Source organism: Bos javanicus, chromosome 6 (genome assembly GCF_032452875.1).
Source record: "Bos javanicus breed banteng chromosome 6, ARS-OSU_banteng_1.0, whole genome shotgun sequence".
NCBI classification, from domain to species: Eukaryota; Metazoa; Chordata; class Mammalia; order Artiodactyla; family Bovidae; genus Bos; species Bos javanicus.
Window position 1 is genome coordinate 20,565,712 of NC_083873.1, and position 20,150 is coordinate 20,585,861.

The 20,150-nt window shown below is 40.0% G+C and overlaps 1 long non-coding RNA gene across 1 annotated transcript in view; it reads right to left on the reverse strand.

Moving 5' to 3' along the window:
- Window positions 1-969: 969 nt before the first annotated feature.
- LOC133249300 (uncharacterized) overlaps window positions 970-20,150 on the reverse strand; it is a 58,153-nt gene continuing 38,972 nt past the window's right edge. The window contains exons 2-3 of the long non-coding RNA XR_009736901.1: window positions 9,824-9,960; window positions 970-1,783 (exon numbers count right to left, since the gene is read on the reverse strand). This is a non-coding gene — a long non-coding RNA (uncharacterized LOC133249300). The remainder of the gene's footprint in view (window positions 1,784-9,823; window positions 9,961-20,150) is intronic.

The window sequence follows — 20,150 nt, forward strand, 5'->3', positions numbered from 1 at the left end:
ATTTCATATTTTACATATATGTCATGATATATAACCAGTTTGCTACCTGGTATGATTTTACAGTGAGCAGTTGAATTTTGAGAGTTTACAATGATGATAATTTAGAGTGTATTGACCCTTTCTTTCCTGTAGCTGGTCAAGGCATCCTCCTGGTGTGGAAACGGATGCTCAGTAAAGCATAATGTAAAGCTATCCTTCAAGTGGACAGTTGTGTGGATTAAATAAGACATGTAGGAAGGACTTGTACCTGGTCATCACAATAAATATGAATTCCTTTTTCCTTCTTCACAAGGTGCTAGCTATCAGACAACATGATGTCATTACATCTGATTGCCACTGTGAACATTAAAGAGAACAAATATTTCCTAACACACTAGTGGAACCTCTTTGCCGCTTTACTTTCTCATCTTCTGTGGTTTTGTGATTCTACTAAGATTGAGAAAAGTGAGCTTGATGGTTGGAAAGGTCTTATGGAAGACGTGATACTTAAAGAAAGGACAGATACAGGGAAGTAAAGGAGTAATTGGGTCAAATAGAGAAACATGAACAAAAGCTGAGAGACGCATCATGACAGCGTTCCTGTGAGATGAGGGAGCTTGTCCTTTGTGGGTAAAAGACATGACACGCAACTCAACTAAATTAATCAGACCCAGCCTTTTCTGAAAGATCATTGGGGTTACACAAGCTCCCAAGTTATGTAGTATAAAGTGAATGGTAGACAGTTTTGGGTGGCAAAACTTAGTGATTCAGAAAACAATAATGTGTTTCACATTTGTTCATTAGGCTGAAATTTTGGACTATTTTTATACCCCAATTCTATAACAGTTCCCCTTTTCACTATACTACAGTGTTGAAATGTACTTATTTTTAACCTCTAGGTTAACCTTTAGTATCAGTTAATCAGAAATTCCTTTTGTTTCACACGTGGAGGGAATGTTTCAAGAGTGTAAAAAGAAAATTTTAAAAATATGTATGTTTGATATAAGAGAATATAATGTTCATTGTTTTGATTCCTCTTGAAAGTAGAAATATTCTAAAAACAGTTTTATTTGCATCTTAGAATTTTAAGCACAAAACCTTGATCTAGAATTCATATTAAGTGTTTCTTCCTAAACCACTTAAATTTAAATATCATCAGCCACATGACAACAAAGGTATAATTTCCTGAAAAATTGTATTTTTAGTGAGAATATTTTCATGCAAAGCATCTTATTTTTCTCTGAAAGTCATACTTTTTCCCAGAAACCAGCAGTTTCATTTCTGTATTTTAATTAGTATTTTTATTTTCCACAATCTGTTGATAGTGGGGGAAACTTGAACTTGAGACTTTGTTTAGCTGTATAAATCTTGAAATTAGTGTGTCTTTCTCAATGAGGACATCATTTGAATAGGGAATCAGTGTTGATTCAGTATAGAAATACTGAAGAAGCGTTTCACTGTGACTCCAAAAAAATTCAAAATGAAAATTATAAGCAAGTTGCATTGGAAGGTAGCTGTCTGAAAGTTCAGACACTCCAGAAAAATTCCATAAAACCAGAGAGATAATTTTCTACAGGTCTAGTAGTGACTCTTAGTATAGCCTTAAACTGAAAAGAAAGAATTCCTCTTTAAAAAAAAATTCTAATTGCAAAGTAAAAAAAAAAAAAAAGCTATAAAAAGTCAAATGAAAAAAATTAAACAATTTTTAAAGCTTTCCAGATGATTCTAACATGCTGCCAAGACTGACAAATCCTGCTGTCTTCTTGATAGATGACCTTTTCTTCAGCTTGCTTAGCCAGGATTCCTGAAAAGAAAGCATTTCTTATTTTTGTGTTAAGCCGATATTAAACATGACAAAATAATCTGTGTATTAAAAATTCTTCTAGGAAACAGGAATTCTTTGCTACAGTACCCTTTATTGTTTTATTCCAAGCAATGTTTTTGTGTGAATGATTCTACCTCTTTTGTAAATTATCCTTGTATTGTTCCTACTTCCTAATCTCTTCTTGACTCTGTAACTTTATTGTTTTGACAACTATTATTTTTCTCATTTCAATTTGCTGCTACTCCTCCTTACTTTTACTTCTCTTTTCTATTTTTTTTTTGGCCTCTGGTTCAATTTTGATCATTCTCATTCTCTCCATTAGGCAACTCTGCAGCACCACAATCTCACAGGCTGCATTCTGCCCACTCATTTAAACAGTTTGAGCTGATGTTTGAGATCATGAAGTCTTGGCTCCTTCGAGAAGAAACTTCCAGATTTCTTTATCCTGCCAAATCCTTGTCTACAAGTAAAATGCAGTGTGAATTTTGCCTCCTGATGAGATGATAAAAATACCAGTTACCCTCTTCCAAGCAAATGAAAACTAGCCTTTATAACAAAGGACACATTTCTAGAAAATATAATCCTGTTTCATAAATTTTGCAAGAGTGAGTCATCTGAAATGACTTTAGAAATCCTCTGTGAAGACAAAAAAATAATTTGAAAAAGTATTTATTTGGTATTGCAATAATCACATAAACTTTCTGAAATTTTCATGTAGGTTAAACACAAGGCTTAATGTTTGACAACTGTATTATATTTTCTTTAGTGAATTTTGTGTAGTGTTTGGTTTCATGTGCTTTTCTCTTGTCATATTTAGGCCACTCTGGTGAGTTAAAAGGAAATTTAAAGCTATGGGATGCCTTGTAAAAAGAAACAACCAATTAATGAGAGTAAGAGTGAGCTATGGCTTGGTCTTAGTACCTGTGAGAAAGACTTGAGACTGTTCATAGAACATCAGCAAAAAAATATGGATTGGGCTTTATATTAGGATGTAAGTTCCAATAGTGAACAAACATTGAGAAAGAATATGAAAAATGAAGCAGGCAATATTTCATTCTTCTTCAGTTTTGGCTGAATTTCATTTGAAATATGTTCACTTCTGTAGAGCACGGAGTTTGGAAAAATATGTAGATGCCCCTGGATTCAGGGGAGAATAACTAGGAGGAAGAAGAGGTTGCCATGAAAAGCAGATCAATAAATAGGGCTATTTGACTGCAAAACAGATTACCAAGGGGACCTAATCACTGTTTTAAAATATTAGGTTGGCCAAAAAGATCATTTGAGTTTTGGGAACAGCTTATGATTTTTGGCCAACCCAATATTTGAAGGGCTTTTAGGTGGAATATGCACACAACTTGATATGTAGACACTAACAGGGGAGAAGCTGGGGACACACAGGATATATTTTAAAAGGAATGAAGAAGAAAATTCATGATGTAAAAACCTTGCATGATGTAAAACCCCCTACCTCCCAAAATTTCTGGTATACTGAGTTTTACAATATTTTTATTCATTATCTTCGTTTTCTTAAAAAAATTTTTTTTTGGTGTATGTATATGAATTTGCTCTATTGACTACACCAAAGACTTTGACTGTGTGGATCACAACAAACTGGAAAATTCTTAAAGAGATGGGAATATCAGACCACCTGACCTGCCTCCTGAGAAATCTGTATGCAGATCAAGAAGCAACAGTTAGAACTGGACATGGAACAACAGACTGGTTCCAAATCGGGAAAGGAGTCCGTCAAGGCTGTATATTGTCACCCTGCTTATTTAACTTACATGCAGAGTACATCATGTGAAATGCCAGGTTGGATGAAGCACAAGCTGGAATCAAGATTGCTGGGAGATATATCAATAACCTCAGATACGCAGATGACCCCACCCTAAGGCAGAAAGTGAAGAACTAAAGAGCCTCTTGATGAAAGTGAAAGAGAGAGTGTAACATTGGCTTAAAACTCAACATTCAGAAAACTAAGATCATGGCATCTGGTGCCATCACTTCATGGCAAATAGATGGGGAAACAATGGAAAGAGTGAGACTTTATTTTCTTGGGCTTCAAAATCACTGCAGATGGTGACTGCAGCCATGAAATTAAAAGACTCTTGCTCCTTGGAAGAAAAGCTATGACCAACCTAGATAGCATATTAAAAAGCAGAGATATTACTTTACCAATGAATGTCTGTCTAATCAAAGCTATGGTTTTTCCAGTAGTCATGTATGGATATGTGAGAGTTGGACTATAAAGAAAGCTGAGCACCAAAGAACTGATGCTTTTGAACTGTGGTGTTGGAGAAGACTCTTGAGAGCCCCTTGGACTGTAAGGAGATCCAACCTGTCCATCCTAAAGGAAATCAGTCCTGAATAGTCATTGGAAGGACTGATGCTGAAGCTGAAACTTCAATACTTTGGCCACCTGATGCGAAGAACTGACTCATTAGAAAAGACCCTGATGCTGGGAGGGATTAGGGGCAGGAGGAGAAGGGGAGGACAGAAGATGAGATGGTTGGATGGCATCACCCATGTGATGGACATGGGTTTGAGTAGGGTCTTGGAGTTGGTGATGGATAGGGAGGCCTGGTGTGCTGTAGCCCACGGGGTTGCAAGGAGTCAGATATGATTGAGTGAGTGAAGTGAACTGATGTGAATTGTCTCCCAGTTAATTTAGAATTTAACAATGGGCTATTTGTTCTTTAGAACAAGTTATATAACCTTACGATACTTAAGTTTTCTTGGAGTCAGATTTTTTTTCCCTTATTACACAGTAAGCCCTGTGTCAATGAAAGACATAAACATTATTATCCAGCAAAAACATCAAGTGCTAAATGATTAACACAATTTACTGAATTTTAGTCATTCTTGTTTTTTATAATATTTGGTATAAGTTGTCCTGTAAGGTGGGTGAATGATTGAGTCAGTTTTCCAATATCATAGCCTTATCTGTACACATGATGATTTCATCTATCCATCCAAATTCATACCTGAAAAAATATCTCAGATGAAATTTTGGTGTCATTCCTCAGGGCAACTAGGGGAACAAAGGCACAGCTGTTCCCCTCTATGGGCACAGCTGAATTTAGGATGAGCCTATTTTCTTGGAAGTATATTCCTTTCCTATCCAATGTGAAGTAACAAGGAAAAAAAAAAACGAGAAATCTGAAAGATTGTTTAAACTCGTAGTTTCTTTTCCATTTGACTTTAAAAGCTTTGCAAATAATAAATACTAAGATTAAGGTGTGGACAACATCCAAACTGGTGTGAAGAAAACAAAGAAGTGGAAAAAAAAAAGAAGGAATCTCTTACTAGGCACTGAAATTTTAGAAGCATTCACAAGTGGGAAAAAGAGAGTTTATAGATACCGTATTTTTTTCATATTAAAAATGGTTGTTTAGATAAGATGCCCTGAAAGAACTTTCAAGCTCAAGTAACTGAAGTGCTGAATGAAATGGAAAAAAAGTTTATAAAAATGGAGATTTTAGAAAACAAATACCAGATATCTTACACAAAATCACTATTAATATATATGTGTACTTTATTCATTTATCATTGTCTCTATGTCATAAATGCTAGAAAATTAGGTTGGCTCTTAAAGTGCAGGATTAAGGGATCTGGCTTAAAGTTTTTTATATGCGTAGAGTTGTCCATACTTCAGTCTGAATTTGGTAATGATATGAATGTTATGGTCCCCGAGGGGCACATCTGATTGGTCTGGGGTGGGGCACAGACTCGGGTAATCTTTAAAGTTCCCCAATCTTTCTGATGTTCTGCCAAGGTTGAAAAACCTGTTCTAGAGTTTTGTTGTTGTTAATAAATGACCTCTTTCTCAGCTTATTCAACCCGATTTCCTGAATAGAACTGTACTTGGCTCTTCTTACTTTCTATTTTGGGGTGCATGTCCATTCTATGAATTTGTCTCTCAAATCTATGCTGATGACTCCCAGGTCACGAGAGTCCATCCTCTCACCCAGCTTTTGAACTGTATTACTGAGTGCTGATTGGACATTTTCATGTGACTATCTACTTTCAGAATCCCGTCATCTGCCAGTGGCATCAGTGGTCGCACGTGTGAGAACTTGCCATCATCTTTGACCTTGTCTCCTCATTCAGTTTGATTCTCCTCTGTCTGTAGGTTCCTGTCCATTTTTCCTGCTACAGCAGAGCTCTTCATCCTTTCCCCTATCTTGAGTCTATCAGTTTAGACCAGGCTCTCACTATCTGGCATGGCTGTTTTTTGTATCAGATGTCTGGCCTTCTCAAATCTAGGCCTTCCCACCTCCACTGTATCCTATTTATGCCTAGAAAATGCATTTATTTTAAGCATTACTTTAATTTCATTCCCAACCTTTCATTGCATTTTCTTTTTTTGGCCATATCAAGTTCTGCATAATTTGGCCCAAGCCTTTCTACCTCACAGTATTTAATATCCATTTGTTCTTTGTTTCTGATAAGTCTGTCATGCCTGATCCACAGCATGCTTTAATTTGATTCAGTGTTTCCAGAAGTCAATGCTGCCCAAGGATGAAACTTTAGATAAGTTTCGGTAGTATATGAATAAACTTCAAAATGTTTAGTTACATATTTAAATTTAACATAAACTAGAAAAATAGACATGTATTTCAGATTCATTCTTTGACAGGTTTTTCTTGCTTAGACTGAGACTAAGGTAAATACCAAAGTTTTTTTAAGGTATCAGTTTAAGTATTAAATAGGTACTATGGAAAAACTGAAGGTGATATATGAACAGCTGACATCCATAAAAAGAGTGATTTATATTATTTTTACTACCTGGAATAATGTGGAGCAGATTTCCCCCCATCCTTTCAGTTCTAATTTAACTTCAAAATTCTCTACTAGGTCAACCATACCAAATCTGCTGGGGAGATGGAGGAAGGTAAAGGAAGAAAAGCCACTGGTTTTGACCAAGAACACCAGTCATGTGTAAATGTAAGATTTTGTTGAATGGTGAGAGTGAGTTCTGTTAGGTCAGTTTCAGTTATGGGCTACTCTTTTTTTAAAAAATTAGTATTTATTTGTCAGTATCAGGCCTTAGGGTCTTCCCAAGTGGTGCTAGTGGTAGAGAACCTGCCTGCCAACACAGGAGACCTAAGAGATGCAGGCTCAGTCCCTGGGTGGGGAAGATCCCCTGGAGGAGGTCATGGTAACCCACTCCAGTATTCTTGCCTGGAGGATCCCATGGACAGAGGAGCTTGGCAGGCTGTGGTCCATGGAGTCGCAAAGGGTTGGACATGACTGAGTGACTGAGATCACCAGGCCTTGGGTGTGGCCCGTGGGCTCTTCAGTCTTCTAGTCGTGGCACGCAGCATGTGGGGTCTAGTTCCCTGACCAAAGATCAAACCTGGGTCCCCTGCATTGGGAGTGCTGTGTTTTAGCTACTCAGCCACCAGGGAAGTCCCTGGGCTACTCTTTTGAATGTTAAAGGGGAAAAACTAGAATCAAAACCAAAGGGATGACATGAGTGAATATGTTTGTTCTTGAGATTGTTCTCAACTGCCATCTAGGCAGACAGATTCCTCCAAAAGTTGGTCAATCTATGGATGAACACCGGATCTATAGTCTCGTGGCCCCTGCTGTCTTCTGACGCTGCCACTACATCTTCCTCTGCTGCTGACGTCCTACCCTGGTCTGTTCTCCCCAAATGGGGACTGGGGACCAGGAGCTGGTCTAGGGTGAGAAGGGAGTGAGACAGAGCTGTGAGAGGAGGCTGTGGTGAGAACGTGCTGTGTGCTCTTGTAACGTGTCTGGGCTCTTCCTTTGCACTTGAAAAACCAGTCCTAGCATACTTAGAGGAAGAAGCCTGAAGTGGCAATTAATGTTTAGCCTGCTCCCGCTCCATAAATAGAGGCTTTTCCCATGATTAAATCACAGGATGTTTGTTTATTGCCCCCCACCTTCTTTCTCCCTCAGGGATCGCCTATACTCCCACATCCCCCGTGAATGTGCCTGACTGGGGATTAGTCCAGTCATCCCATGCCTTTGAGACATCTTTCCCTTTTCCCCCTGGAATTAAATCTGTCAACTGTGAAACCAGTTTTTTTTTTTTTTTTCTCACAATAATTTTTAGTGGTTTCACTCTTTATCAAACGAGACGGAGAAATTCAAGTGAAATCAAGGTGTGTGTGTGTTAGTAAAAACTGAACTAGGGCTTGGGTGCCAGGTTTTATTTTCAGCTCTGCCTTTGCAAGCTGGGTGATGGGGTACAACTCAGTTCACCCAACAGCACCACAAAGGGTGGAACCAGAACACCTCTCGTTTCCTTCCAGCTCATGAAGGTGAAGAAGGCCTTTTTTGAAGTTTTATTAGAGTTTCCCAGCATTCTCCTCCACTTCCTCTGGACCTGCTGCCAGATACACCAGCAGCAAGTATGGAGCTGATTCAAGGTTCATTTGAGAGGCAGATGGTTAGGTTTACTCCAACGGCTTACAGCATTCGGGATAGTGAGGGGACAAAAATGACTAGTTATCAGTTCCTGGTTTGAATAGGAAGTGGTGAGTATCTGGAGGAGTTCAGACTAGAAGAGGGTAAAAAGATGTTTTGAAAAGTGAAGGCAGGGTGCTTGTTTTTACCAAAGCAAGGACATTAAACTTAGCTAATGATAGGCATTCACAGAGTGGCTTGGAAAAAATATGCATACAATCAGCTGGACATTTCAAGCTGAGATCTGGCTGTGTATTCTTCTGCCTCAGGCAAACTTCACATTTTAACACCTAAAACTTCTCCTCCTCCTCTTACTGGCAGTGTTGACTCATAGCATTGTATTTCTGATGGTTGCCTCTCCAGACAGTGCTAATATACTGTATACAGAGTTTTCCAGGAAGATGAAAAGCACTCTGATTATGTATTATTGGAGTGAGTGAGTGTGTGTGTGTGTTTGTGAGATGGGAAAAGTTTTTAGGTCTCCATTTTCTTAGGGAAAACTTGGTCAGTTGTTCTACTTATACATCTGATAGGTAAGAATTATGAGATTTTAATGTGTCACTCAATTTTTCCCTATATTGTCAATCTTGACATAAGATCATTCATGATAAATCCTTATTTTCAGGAACCTAAAGATTTCAGTTTTAAAGTGGTCATTACTAACAGACCTCTTTACCACAAGCTATTCTTGTGTTGAATTCAGACTACACATCATTTTTCCAGGAATGTACTCAAAAAGGTTCATTTCGAGAATAAGTAACACTGTCTGACTTTCTAACTGGAAAAAAAAGAAAAAAAGGATTTATCCTCTTATATCACATCCTCCATTTCCAAGGAAAATTTTTAATGAGAAACATTCTGGAAGAAAAATGATCATATCCCAAGTCCAGGATTATAATTCTTCTTTTCCAGGTGTTCAATATTTCCTCAATATAAAAAGTCAACATCACAAGACCTTTTATTTTATCTCTGTTTATAAGAACAGCTGCAGTAACCGTGGATGCCATTTATTGGGCAGCCACTGAGTCCCAGGAATTTGGCATATTAACCCATGTGGTCCTTGCTTAGCTGATGATGAAACTAAGCCTTTGAGAAGTATCCTGCCCTAAGGGCATATAGCTAAGAAATGCTGGCCTCGCTCCTTATAATTCTTGTACACCTTTCCTTATACTAACATGGATTAAAAAAAGTACTCTTTGTTCCATAGATAAATAATTTTATAGTTGTGTAGAGAACAAAATAAATATGACTTCAAGTTCTCATTAGAAATGGCTTTTTGGAATTAATTTAGAACATGATTAGAATAAGCCACACAATGCATCCATGATTTTAAAGATAGAGGAAAGGTTTGGAGTAGTAATTTAGGATCTAGTATGATCACTTCTTTGATATCAGAAGGGCCTTTTGAAATCTTATCAAAACATCCGATATGGGGATTCCCTCTGCCACCACTCTTAGGGGAAACAACTCGAGCTCATTCAGTGATGGGACATGCAGAACTTTTCAGGCAGAACTTTCCATTTCTGGCCTCTTTGAGTGATTGGTAACAGTTTATATACTCTCTGTAGTTATGTTACTCACCTCTTCTATACATCTTGTTTCGTTTATGAAAGCTCCTCTTTTATACATCTTGTTTCATTTATGAAAACTTGTTCTTATTTTGAGTCCAAGTCTGTTCTCTCATTTACTTCAACTCACAGGAGCGATGGAAACTTTTTCTGTATAGAACGTAAATGAGGTGGGGAACAGTGTTGTGGTGAATAACTTCTAATTTAATATTTATGATGCAGTATCTTTTTGCTGAGGTGGTTTTGGTGTACAAATTCCTGGTAGATTTGACAGCAGTATGGGCTTTCCTTGTCTCTGAACCCCCTTTAAAGCTACAAGACCAAGAGCTTTGCTGATGCATCTCTCTATTTTCCCCTTCTCTCCCCACCATGCATAAAAAAACAGCAACACGGAAGGCAAGAATAGTTCTGACAAACAGTAATTACTCGCCACCTTAATGGCAATAGATCTGTGGCTAGAGAATGACAAAGTAAGTCCTTGGTAGCTAAGAGTATTGCTCTGGTTTTAGAAAGGGAAGGTTTTGACTTTTGATTTACTTGTTATGTGGGTAAAACAAAAGAACTTTATATTATATGCCCTTAGTTAAACTTTTTGTGCCCTTTAAAAACATGTTTTGGAGGCTTGGAAAGATGCCATACATTTAGCTGGGTACATCTGTGTGTAGACGTATGCTCGTTTTATCTACTTTCCTCATTGACTGTAAAGTGGAAGCGGGCAGTTGGATATAGCTCAGACAGTTCATATGCAAGACTCACATAGATAAAATCACGCACCGTCACTGGGGACCGTTCTCATTCCTGCGTGATTGGAGTGTGTGGATTATGGTGCGTGTTCCTCAGTTTATATAGAATCAACCACACTGTTGGTGTTGCTTTCCAGTCAGGCTTACATCTCCATAATTATTGCTTGACAGGTAGATTTTACTTTCTGACACATGGCTCAGTATGCTCCATGACCAGAATTTTAAATGCAAGCTCATCATAAATTTTATCTGATCTTTTACTTTGTCAGAGAAAATTAGAATAGTCTGCTGCTGTTGCTTTCGCTGCTAAGTTGCTTCAGTCGTGTCCGACTCTGTGTGACCCCATAGACGGCAGCCCACCAGGCTCACCCATCCCTGGGATTCTCCAGGCAAGAACACTGGAGTGGGTTGCCATTTCCTTCTCCAATGCATGAAAGTGAAAAGTGAAAGGGAAGTCACTCAGTCATGTCCTACTCTTCCCGACCCCATGGACTGCAGCCTACCAGGCTCCTCTGCCCGTGGGATTTTCCAGGTGAGAGTACTGGAGTGGGGTGCCATTGCCTTCTCCTTAGAATAGTCTGGCAGGACTTTATTCACCAGTGCTGATTTCTTCTAAGGAGCTCCTCAAAGAGTTTGCAGGTTGATACTTTCCAAATTATTTTTCTTATTTAGAAATACCAGCAGATTATACATTAAAGGAAAAGGGAAGTGTGGTGGGGAGGACAGGTAGAAGTTAATGTCAAGGGCAATGAGAAGTATTGACCATGATCAAGCTGAATTGTTTTGAGTGGGAGACATCTTATCTTCAATTAACTGAATATCTATTGAGGACAAGGCTCATAATCATTCTTGTAGAGTTCCAAAGGGAAGAAAGATGATGAGGCGTATTTTTGCTCCGATATAGTGATAAGAAGAAAATATGCATCTACGAAGCTGAATTTTGCCTTCCTCCCACCCCCACCCATAAAACACCCATCCGTCTGGGTTTCCTGAAGAAGAGTTTAACAGTTAGAACTGCTATAAAATGAATGGGTGAAACCATCTCAAATAACTTGCTGCCTAACAATGTTCAAGTAGACACAAACCCACTTGTCAATGATGTTACAGGCTTTCTTAGTGGTGGGTACTCTGGATACCACAAAGAACAAGACCAGCACAGAGCTGGTGTTGAGGACAACATTTGGAAAAGCTAGAAAACAGAAAAGGTAGAAAAGGAAAGAGTTGTTAAGAAAGCTACTCAGAAAAGGACGAGGTCAGAGGGGAGGAGATGGGATGCTTCAGAACTGTGGTGGGCAAGGGACAGCTGCATCCGGGTTGTGTTAGGAGCACAGTGATGAGGAGCGTGCCATCCCAGCTCCCAAGGAACTTCCGGTATAGCTGGACTACCCCACTGTAGGAGGGGGAAACGGAGGGTTGACTGGTTCCACCTGAGATTCATCCTTCAGGCACTGGCTTGTGTTTCTCTGTGGTGCGCTCACTGCATGTAGATTTTGAGTTCTTTTGGTCTGTCCTTCTAAGGACGGGGCCCCCAAGCTTGGGAAGCACATACCATGGCACATCTTGGGTCAGTACTTCATTAATGCCTGTGTTTTCTTTGAAAATAACAAACCGCTGTCCATTAATTTTCTTTAAAAATTTTTCTTAGTGAAGTATAGTTGTTTTACAATATTGTGTTAATTTCTGTTGTACGGCAAAGTGATTCAGTTATACCTACACATATATAAAACAACTGTTGGAATTTCAATATTCATGAATTGTTCAGCAGAGACAATGAAGGCATATATAATAAATATGACACTTATTCAGCTCATATATTTGCGTTAGAGATGAGCTTATTCTCAAAAATTATGACCCAAATGTAAATTGACTTCTCTTAAACATTTTTTACCTTTTTACTTATATACTAACTTAATTAAATATATCCAATTTTCATTTCCAGTGCTCTGAAATGTGTGACAAATGTCCATGGGATACAAAAGTGGTAAATTTGTCTTTACTGTTGTTGTTATTTATGGTGAAGACGTGCTTCATTAAACAACCCCTGTCTCGTTACTGAACAACTTAATATGGTTTTGCACGACTAATGGTTTTCATCAGCATTCATCATTGAATCATTTCCTACCCAAGAAACAGGGTTGGTATTCTAAATATTATCTATGCTAGGCTGGGGAAATCTCATTACCAAAAAGGTAGTAAGTTTTAGGAGAGAACTAATTTAAATCAATCAATACACTGGTCCTGGTAAGAGAATTATGTGATACTTATAATAATGTACTGCTTATACTGTTATTTAGGGGGTTAAATATCTACTATTTTCTCTGCTTTCTGGTCAAGCAGGAAGAAATAACACTTAAGTTTTGGTTTTCAGTGGTTAGAAGGGGCATTTCCAAGGAGGAAAGAGAACTGATTGTAGATGCAGGAGCAGTGAAGTCTGGCTGGGTTGTGCCATCTGGCTGGCCCTCAATGGCCTCATCAGTGAAAATGAAAAAAGAGCTGCTTGTTTTCTCTAATTTTGCTCCAAATTCTGATGTTTTATAGTTAACACATTATCTATTTGCTATCACCAAACATTGTTCCTGTATTAACAAAGGAGTGAAGACACATGTATGTTCAGTTCACTGAAAAAGCACTAGAAGGAAGTCTGCTGCTGCTGCTACTGCTAAGTCACTTCAGTCGTGTCCGACTCTGTGCGACCCCATAGACGGCAGCCCACCAGGCTCCTCCATCCCTGGGATTCTCCAGGCAAGAATACTGGAGTGGGTTGCCATTTCCTTCTCCAATGCATGAAAGTGAAAAGTGAAAGTGAAGTCACTCAGTCGTGTCCGACTCTTAGAGACCCCATGGACTGCAGCCCACCAGGCTCCTCCGTCTATGGGATTTTCCAGGCAAGAGTACTGGAGTGGGGTGCCATTGCCTTCTCCAGAAGGAAGTCTAGTATCACGGAAAGGGAACCAACCCCACTGGGAATGGGAAGACTTGGACTCAGCTTTAGCTCTGTCAACAACTAGCTTTGTGACCTTGGATAAGGTACTTACTCAGTATTCCTTACAATTGTTTTCAGTTCTGAGATTCTGTGAGTTCAATAATGAAGTAAAAGAGTGGAGATATATAATTGTACCTGATGTCATCAGGAAATGAACTTTGGACTCAGGGAAACCTCAGGAAACTTGATTAAAAAAAAACACAAGATGTTAAACATTTTTTAGCTTTTACCTATAAAAGCTTTGTATCAAGATTACCTTTGACTGAACCTTTTGAAGTTTGAAGAGATGGAGGATCGTTACTTCTACCCTACAAGTCTTCTGAGTTTGGAACTAATTGAGAAATGGGCACAGCCAGATAGATCAGAATCAAATGGCTGTTAGGGCTGAATTCAGGTATGGAGCTTAGATGTTCCCTTTGCTGTTTAGTCGCTCAGTCGTGTCCAACTCTTTTGTGACCCATGGACTGTGGCTTGCCAGGCTCCTCTGTCCATGGGATTTCCAAGGCAAGAATACTGCGGTGGTTTGCTATTCCTTTCTCCAGGGGATCTTCCTGACCTGGGGATTGAACCCACATCTCCTGCATTGGCAGAAATATTCTTTACCACCTGGAAAGCCTGATGTTCCCTTAGTAGTGGAGAATTAGATTATTTGTTTTCCTCTAAGTGTAACCTTTGGAATAATCCACCAGAACTATGTAGAGAAAACATACTCAGAATTACTGCCTTGCCTCTGCTGAACTCCAGTATCTGATGCAGAAGGAGATTGTGCTCTGAGGAGGAATATTGGGCCCTGATCCATGCGTCTTGACCACATGGAGTTGAGGATCTGGAGGAGAAGGCCAGAGGTAATGCAAGGTGGGGGGAGCCAGTACAAATAACTGGGGCTGGTGATCTGGAAGAAGTATGGGTCTGAATACAAAGCCCTCTGAGGAATTTGTTACTATAGTCTACCCTTCTCTGGAGGCCCTTCAAATACTGTTCACCAGGGCCTGAACCAGCTCTCTTGCCATAATGAAAGCCCTCTGTCTTTGTAGACTTGAGTGAGGGTAGAAGGGCTGAGCCACATTCGTATCATTCTGATCTCCTCGGTCATCTGTTGTGTGTGTTTGCAAAACAGGGAGGGGAGTGTGGAGAGGCTGGAGAGAGTGTTATCCTAGAAGTCCTTTTTCCGAAACATGAGACTAGGGCACTGGCAATTTTTCCTAAGAGGCTTTCTTATCTTTCTACTTGTGGTGGCAAATATTTATTAGGAATATACCTTTTCATATTAACTCTATACATGTGGCAAAACAGGTAAACAATTGCATATTTATCAGCTTGAAACCTTCCCCCATTACTCTTGGTCTTAACTTAGGGCAAACACGTGAATCTTGTCTAAGAATTCCATGAAAGTGTTCATGTCTTTTTCCCCAGGGTCCTTGGGGAAAATGAATTAATATACAATTTGTTCAGGGAGGTCAAGGGGTTGGTTAATCAGAAGTCTTCAGATCATACTGAGGTCTGTTTTGCTGGGGGAGCTTACTTAATACATTTGTTCATCACTTTTGGCCTGACTTCTTTACCAAAGCTTGTGACTATAACATCTGCTTTTATAATATATCAGATCATGCTAGATTAGCTTACTTGGGGGTAACAGAAATCCTGGGAGCTTTGGAAATACTGATGCCTTGATGTAGAGATGACATGAATACAGTGTGGCCTAGGAAAAAGGGCAGCTCTCATCCTCCCAAATGACACTTTACCTGTAGTTGTGAAAAATCTCATGGACAGTGTCCCCAATCCTGTCACCCTTCCTCTGTATGTAGACATCAGAAACAATGAAACTAGTTTTGTGTCAGAGCTGGGAAAGAGTACTCAGTAAAAGAATATCTAGAAATCTAAAGACGAAATAAAACAAAACTGAGTGAAATTTAAAATAAAACTAGAATTTGTGATAGAACAGACTGCCAATTCAAGCACGACATCTATGGCAGTTGCTTTTTGAGAGTACTGTAAAAATACACAAGTGGCCTCATATCACATCAACTGAATGCAAAGAAAAACTACGAAGCCAGGCGCAATTCCAGGGACAGCAGAGTGGGGAGAGGGGAGCAAAGAAGATGACAAAGCCTTGGTTTAGTGCCATCTGGAGCCCGCCTGCCTGGCTGAGAATTCTGGATCATCGTGATATCTCAGGAAGTTGTTTAAACACTCTGTGCCTCAGTTTCATCCTCTCTAACATAAGGTTTTTGTTGTTCAGCCGCTCAGTCATGTCCGACTCTTTGTGACCCCATGGACTGCAGCACATCAGGCCCCATTGTCCTTCACCACCTCCCAGAGCTTGCTCAAGCTCATGTCCATTGAATTGGTGATGCCATCCAACTATGTCATCCTCCGTCAGCCCCTTCTCTTCCTGCCTTCTATCTTTCCCAGCATCAGGTAGCCAAAATATTAGAGCTTCAGCATCAGTCCTTCCAATGAATAATCAGGGTTGATTTCCTTTAGGATTGACTGGTTTGATCTCCTTGCATCCCAAGGGACTCACAAGAGTCTTCTTCAACATCAATTCTTTGGCACTCAGCCTTCTTTATAGTCCAACTCTCACATCTGTACATGACTACTGGAAAAAGCATACCTTTGACTATATGGACCTTTGTCAGTAAACTAAGGTCTCTGATTTTTAATATGCTGTCTAGGTTGGTCATAGTTTTTCTTCCAAGGAGCAAGTGTCCTTTAATTTTATGGCTGCAGTCACCATCTGCAGTGATTTTGGGAACCTAAAAAATAAAGTCACTCTTTGCATTGTTTCCCCATCTATTTGCCATGAAGTAATGGGACCAGATGCCATGATCTTACTTTTCTGAATGCTGAGTTTTAAGCCAATGTTTCACTCTCTCTTTCACTTTTATCAAGAGGCTCTTTAGTTCTTCTTCTTTTTCTGCCATAAGGGTGGTGTCATCTGCATATCTGAGGTTATTGATATTTCTCCAGGCAATCTTGATTCCAACTTGTGCTTCATCCAGCCTGGCATTTCACATGATGTACTCTGCATGTAAGTTAAATAAGCAGGGTGACAATATATAGCCTTGACATACTCCTTTCCTGATTTGAAGCCAGTCTGTTCCATGTTCAATTCTAACTGTTGCTTCTTGACCTGCATACAGATTTCTCAAGAGGCAGCTCAGGTGGTCTGGTATTCCCATCTCTTTCAAAACTTTCCACAGTTTGTTGTGATCCACACAGTCAAAGGCTTTAGCATAGTCAATGGAGCAGAAGTAGATGTTTTTCTGGAATTCTCTTGCTTTTTCAATGATCCAGTTGATGTTGGAAATTTGATCTCTGGTTCCTCTGCCTTTTCTGAATCCAGCTTGTACATCTGGAAGTTCTTGGTTCATGTACTGTTGAAGCCTCACTTGGAGAATTTTGAGCATTACTTTGCTAGTGTGTGAGATGAGTGCAGTTGTGTGGTTGTTTGAACCTTCTTCAGCATTGTCTTTCTTTGGGATTGGAATGAAAACTGAACTTTTCCAGTCCTGTGACCACTGCTGAGTTTTCCAAATTTGCTGGCATATTGAGTGCAGCACTTTCACAGCATCATCTTTTAGGACTTGAAACAGCTCAGCTGGAATTCCATCACCTCCACTAGCTTTGTTCATAGTGTTACTTCCTAAGGCCCACTTGATTTCAAATTCTAGGATGTCTGGCTCTAGGTGAGTGATCACATCATCGTGGTTATCTGGGTCATGAAGATGTTTTTTGTATAGTTCTTCTGTGTATTCTTGCCACCTCTTCTTAATATCTTCTGCTTTTGTTAGATCCATATCGTTTCTGTCCTTCATCGAGCTCATCTTTGCATGAAATGTTTCCTTGGTATCTCTGATTTTCTTGAAGAGATCTCTAGTCTTTCCCATTCTATTGTTTTCCTCTATTTCTTTGCATTGTTCACTCAAAAAGGCTTTCTTATCTCTCTTTGCTATTCTTTGGAACTCTATTCAGATGGGTATATCTTTCTTTTTCTCCTTTGCCTTTCTCTTCTCTTCTTTTCTCAGTTATTTGTAAAGTCTCCTCAGACAACCATTTTACCTTTCTTTTTCTTGGAGATGGTTTTGATCACCACCTCCTCTACAATGTTATGAACCCCATCCATAGTTTTTCTGGCCCTGTATCAGATCTAATCCCTTGAATTTATGTGTCACTTCCACTGTATAATCATGAGGGATTTGATTTAGATCAAACCTGAATGACCTTGTTGCTTTCCCTACATTCTTCAATTTAAGTCTGAATTTGGAAATAAGGAGTTCATGATCTGAGCCACAGTCAGCTCCCATCTTTTTTGCTGACTGTACAGAGCTTCTCCGTTTGCAGCTGCAAAGAATAGAATCAGTCTGATTTCAGTATTGACCATCTGATGATGTCCATGTGTAGAGTCATCTCTTGTGTTGTTGGAAGAGGGTGTTTCCTGTGACCAGTGCATTCTCTTGGCAAAGCTCCATTAGCCTGTGCCCTGCTTCATTTTGTACACCAAGGCCAAACTTACCTGTTACTCCATGTATCTTTTGGCTTTTTACTTTTGCATTCCAGTCTCTGATGAAAAACATGAGGTTAGAAATGGCATCTAGTGTCCCAAGAATGTCCATGTTGGATGTGCACTGGTAAAGCTGGTGCAGCAAAAGGAGGGAGGCTTTGAGGATGTTGATGTTGCCCACGGTTGCAGAGAGGGCCTACTGAACACCTCCCAGGGCCATGGAGGGAGTGCTGGGTCCTGACCAGATGGCAGAAGGCAGGAGGGAGAGGAGAGTCTGAGCCATGATGTTATTGGGATTTCCTTGGGAAAGGTAAGGCAGGCAGGGTAAACATTTTAGGATGGACAGGTTTGAATAATTCTTGTGGGTTTCACACCAAAGTAGTGATTTCTTGTTGCCTGGTCCTGAGGTGATTTAGTGCAGGGGAAATATGGGCTTGGTGTGCAAGAATTAGGTATAAAGAGGTGTCTGGGGACTCAGAATTGCCTGGCTAGTATATGAGAGATGTGAGTCTAGTCGAGCCTTTTATTATCTTTAATTGGCTACCCATGCAGGGGCCATTTCTCCCCAGGTCTGGGAGAGGCATCTCTCCCTGGGTCTGCGAGGCCCCCAAAAGCCAGAGCACATGTAGCCCAAGCTGGCCTCAGGTCCCCAGTCTAACTGCCTGGGAGGCTGAGGAATGGAAGGGAGCAAGACTCTGTGCCTTAAGGAGACATGGCCCGACCAATCTGGACTTGTGGAGTATGTAGGAGAGCATGCAAAGCATTTGAAGAGGTATAAAAATAGTCTGTGATAAGTGGCATATTGGGATTGTACAGAATAACAGAGATGAAACAGCTTATATATGTACATAACTTTCAAGCAGCTAATTAATATTTTTAAATGTAGGTCCAATCATATAGAACATCAAATGAATTAAGAATTATTTGCCTCATTTAACTGCTTTAGAACTGGACATGGAACAACAGACTGGTTCCAAATAGGAAAAGGAGTACGTCAAGGCTGTATATTGTCACCCTGCTTATTTAACTTCTATGCAGAGTACATCATGAGAAACGCTGGGCTGAAAGAAGCACAAGCTGGAATCAAGATTTCTGGGAGATATATCGATAACCTCAGATATGCAGATGACACCACTCATGCCAGAAAGTGAAGAGGAACTAAAAAACCTCTTGATGAAAGTGAAAGAGGAGAGAGAAAAAGTTGGCTTAAAGCTCAACATTCAGAAAACTAAGATCATGGCGTCTGGTCCCATCACTTCATGGGAAATAGATGGGGAAAGAGTGGAAACAGTGTCAGGCTTAATTTTTTGGGGCTCCAAAATCACTGCGGATGGTGATTGCAGCCATGAAATTAAAAGACGCTTACTCCTTGGAAGAAAAGTTATGACCAACCTAGATAGCATATTCAAAAGCAGAGACATTACTTTGCCAACAAAGGTCCATCTAGTCAAGGCTATGGTTTTTCCTGTGGTCATGTATGGATGTGAGAGTTGAACTGTGAAGAAAGCTGAGCACCGAAGAATTGATGCTTTTGAACTGTGGTGTTGGAGAAGACTCTTGAGAGTCCCTTTGACTGCAAGGAGATCCAACCGTTCCATTCTAAAGGAGATCAGTTCTGGGATTTCTTTGGAAGGAATGATGCTAAAGCTGAAACTCCAGTACTTTGGCCACCTGTTGTGAAGAGTCGACTCACTGGAAAAGACTCTGATGCTGGGAGGGATTGGGGGCAGGAGGAGAAGGGGACGACAGAGGATGAGATGGCTGGATGGCATCACCGACTCAATGGACAGAGTTTGGGTGAACTCCAGGAGTTGGTGATGGACAGGGAGGCCTGGCGTGCTGCAATTCATGGGGTCGCAAAAAATCGGACACAACTGAGCCACTGAACTGAACTGAACTGAACTTTTTTGATTGGCATTTTGTTCATATCCAGGAAGAATAAAAACAGGAAATAAGCAAATAAGAGGTGTTTCCTTTTACCTGAAGAGAGACACCAGCAGTTATCATGGTTGACCCGTGTTTGGGACAGCCGCAGTGTTTGCAGTGAGGACACTGAAGGTGATATGAACTTGAGGATGCCATGGGTGTGACACCATGAAGGACATGCCAT